Here is a 4,481-nt window from a genome sequence, read left to right as displayed (position 1 = left end):
TAGCCTTGCCTCTTCTTTCTACTCCAAGCCCTTGTAAGAGGTATTTTCTGAATTATATACTTTATTTTTCATATCTTACTATTAAATTTCGTGATTCTATTAATTAACAAACTTTTCAATGATTACTAAGTGAAGAATTAATAATTTGAAATTTTCAGAGCTAGATATATAAAAGAATTTCTCGATTACTCTGTTCATGTATGTGTTAATACACCCCCCTTGGGATTCCACTTATATGTTGGATTGAAGAGCGCATCACTAGAGCTCATCACAGGGGAAATATTCCAATTAGAATCAGGATGAAAGTTTTAAGAATAAAAGGGTTTTATTAATTTGGCATCGGTCAAAATAGATTGGATTCCAAATCAAGCCATTTAATCTATTAAATTTTTAATACATTGGGACTTAGTATGTTAATTGTTAATAAATTTAAGTCAAGACATGATTTTCTTTAGAAATATAATCATGTCACAATTTATATGTATATATGACTAAATATAGAAAAAGAAGGCAGAGAAAGATAATGAACACAAGAGTACAGTTAACTGTGTGCATTGTCTATACTACTACAGAGCAAGATAATGAACACAAGAATACAGTGAACTGTGTGTATTGTCTATACTACCACTTCTGCTGCATTTTCTGTTGTGCTTTGTTATAAAAGAAGGAAGAGTAAGTCTCTTTATATAAAAAAACATAGCTTCTCTTTAAAGCTTGCTTTTGTCACTTGGTGGCTCCTCTTGCTACATTAATTATGATGTCACCATTGTGATATGATCTCACTTGTGTCATATCCTAGCTAATATTTAACAAATCATGATATATGAATTTTTTTATTTTGGAAATTTGAATGAAGATAGAGGTGCATTTGCATAATGATTCTTTGTTTTGTTTGAGATTTATAAAATTAGTCAATGATATATTTCTTCACTGAAAAGAATTATTTTATTTGATGCAAGGTGTGCAGTGACAAATTCTCCACTATGGACTTACCAGAAGAATTGATTGCTGAAATTATATCAAGAACTCCTGTGAGGACAATAGTGTCATGCAAAAGCGTGTGCAAAAGATGGTGTAATATAGTTTCAGAACCATTTTTTCGCGTCTGCATCTCTCTATATCATCTAAAATGCTTTTACTTCATCAAGGAGACGCCGAGGACGTAGATGATGACAATGATGGTGACCTTGCAGTGGTTGAACTAGATGACCAACATCACCAACATGATATTCATCACGAGCCTATGATGAGATTTTCCCCGGGACTTGCCTTGGGAGACTATGTGGGGTTAATTGGATCAGTTAATGGGTTAATATGCTTAGAAGATAGTTATGATGATTCAGCATATGTATGCAATCCAATTACACAAGAGTACATACGCCTTCAAGATTCCGAGTACACCAGAGTATCATATTTAAAGGGATATTATGGCTTTGGACTTGTTGAATCGAACCAACAGTACAAGATTGTACGTTTTTTTAAGGGTAGATTTCCTTCAACTGAATATGACCTAGGGAGCGAGGTTTATACGCTTGGAACCGGCATGTGGAGAGATCTAGGACATGTCCCCTTCCATCTGAATGAACATGATAGGGGTCACTATGTCAGTGGCCGCCTCCATTGGTTAGCTGGTGAACTAATATGTGCTTTCGATTTGGATAGAGAATTATTTCGTCCAATGGAAGCTCCTCCACGGGCTCCTGGGAATACAGATCATTTTAGCATCTTGGGAGTCCATAATCATTTTAGGAACTTGGGAGTACTTAAAGGTTGCTTGTGTATATTGATATAACACTATACTCTGAACTTTCTATTTGGGTGAAGAGAGATTATGGCGTGGAAGATAGTTGGAGTAAAAAACTCATCATCACTCCTAATCCTCCGTTACATGAAGGTATAAATACCGACATGGTTCGGCTTCTTAAAGTTCTCAAAGATGGGAACATCTTAATGTATTGTGACCAACTTCAATTGTTCACTTATCATCCTCAACATAAAACATTGCGACATCACATTTTCCCGGAGGGTGAGTTTCTCACATTTGGTGCGATGACTTATGTCCCCGGTTTTATCAGTCTAGAGAGGAGTTTCACCTTGGAGGGTGTCAAAAGATGGGAGTCTCCTCAAGTAGAAGACTGACTTATAACCGAATAGAGCAAAACAGGATCGAAAATAGGGCCGAGTCTAAGTTGTTGAACATTGCTTATTTTACTGCAAAAATACAAGGTTTTTATAACTAGTTCCATTTCAAGAACACGTTATGTTTAAAGCTTTTCTAGTTGTTTATCTAATATTTGTATGTACTCCTAATTTCAAAATTTAATAATTACTGTAGGCTGCGAGATAACTTTAGCATTTAGTGCTTGACATTTTTATAACATTTACATATCATATAAATGATTTTTATGTTGTATGCTTGTAAATTGCTCTTGGTTGATTCTGTTTTTCATGATTCATAGTATTATTTCCCTTTCATCTTGATGAGTGTAGTTTATTTATTTATTCAGCTTTGGCCTAGCTTTGTTGGGCTTTGGTTTTAGGTCAAATTTGGTGGTCATACTTTAAATTTTTCATTTAGGAAGGCCTTGTTATAACTTCTGTTGTTAGCTAAGTTGCAGTTTGAATTATACAGCTGGTTTTACATTTGTAATCCTATCTTACATTATGTTACTTGTATAAGTTATCCACACGGAAGAACTGTAAGATTTAGAGGCATATTTCTTTTAGAGTGGCTTTTCATTTGTAGATGTTAGTATTTCCCTAAAATTGAGTGTTAACCAAAGCGAGTTGGGTTAAGAAGTAAGTTTAAAGTCAAATGACAAAAATGCATAAGTTCATTCGGGGTTATGTATGTGAAAGTGAAAGAAAATCACAAAAACCAGTTTAATTAAACCTTAAAACTGTGTCTGATAACATATACTATAAGTGCTCTCGCTGCTCTGTCTGCGCTAGAAGCTCAAAGTTGTTCATCGGATTTAAATGTATCCTGAAAGCTTTAAAGCTGTTTAGGGCTACTCTGGTTTATCTTGATTTTCAACTTGTTTCTCGATATCTTGATTTTAATAGTTAGGAATTATGATGTAGTATGTGTCTATGACAATCTTCATTGCTTAGTTTATGATCCAAAGGCCATTATGGAAGTTTGTGTACTTTCAGTTCGAAGAAAGTTGCTGTTCAATTAACTGCCTATGTTCCTGGAGTTTGTGGGAAACTCTAACAAAGTAGGTGCTGTTGTATATGTGAACTTCTTTGACTCAGCCATTATGATTAAGAAATGGTCGTTTGAGTATCACATTACAAGTTCGCCCTGTGGGGAATTAATATGCTACAGTGATTTTTTCCCCTCCAGTAATCATCCTCAAATTAAGACACTGCAAAAACTTGACAATTTCATAAGCCTCGTTGTAGTTTGTAATTGATGCAAATGTTCAAATTCCAAGTTTATCGGGCTCGAGTTTGTATATGGTGGTATACTTTTGGAGGTCACACAGCCTAAATGTGAGGCTGCCTGGGGTGTCACATGGGATTAAAACATAGTTTACTATTTTATCTAAATTATTTTAATATAAAAAAACACTACAATTAGCGATATTTTTGTAAATTTGAACCTAACTCCTTTTTATTATATCATTATATTGTAAGAAAAAATTTATGAACACGACGATGCTATTTACAACTATGACATATTTAAATTTAGCAAACGAACGGATCTGAGCCGTCCAGATCAAGTTTAGCTTAATTTTCTTTTTTTAGATGAGCTGAATTTAATAAACTAACGGAAAGTGATGTTCAAGATCGGCTCTTTATTATATGAATTCGAGCCGAATTTGAACAAACTCGAGTTGTCCCCTAATATTTCACATGTATTTTTTACTCGACCGAATTTAAAATATAATTTTTAGTTTTACAAATTGCATCAAGATCAAATACTAGTTTTTATTGTATAAATGATATATATACAAACACTCTACCCATAATTTCTAATCTAAATCATTTATTTTTCAAGTTGTGTTTTAAGAACATAAACAATTTTATTTTAAATTTTTGAGTTCTTAATTTTAGAAATCATACATTACTTATTTTTTTTAAAAAAAAAATTCAATAATATACGGCATTACACATATAATCGAAATTGAACAAACGATGATCATATCGTTGTTGAATCCTTCGTTCTTTGATAGGCAACCAAGTAATTTTTTAAAGAGATATGTACATGTTGTAATATTTCAGTTGTTGTTTTGAGCAATCAACCATAGATGCATCATCATAAAACCTTTATCACTTAATCAATATCATGAAATTTCTGCAGAATTGTAATCCCAGACATATGACCAACAAGAAATAAAAACCAAACTCTCACAATTAAGGAGAAACTAAACAAACCCAAATAAATTGGTAACCAAGGAAAATGGAAACTAAATCAAGAAAAACAAGATTGAGGCTATTTTGAGATGGCTACTCAATAGAGAGCGAAAGAGAGT

The 4,481-nt window shown here is 33.1% G+C and overlaps 1 pseudogene; it reads left to right on the top strand.

Moving 5' to 3' along the window:
- Positions 1-1,129: 1,129 nt before the first annotated feature.
- LOC141703625 (F-box protein At3g07870-like) lies at positions 1,130-2,139 on the top strand (annotated as a pseudogene).
- The last annotated feature ends 2,342 nt before the right edge of the window (positions 2,140-4,481 follow it).

The sequence above is a fragment of the Apium graveolens genome, unplaced genomic scaffold, assembly GCF_009905375.1.
Source record: "Apium graveolens cultivar Ventura unplaced genomic scaffold, ASM990537v1 ctg6863, whole genome shotgun sequence".
In the NCBI taxonomy this organism is placed as follows: Eukaryota; Viridiplantae; Streptophyta; class Magnoliopsida; order Apiales; family Apiaceae; genus Apium; species Apium graveolens.
The sequence above is the reverse complement of the archived record's forward strand: the minus strand, read 5'-3'. Positions and strand labels throughout refer to the sequence as shown.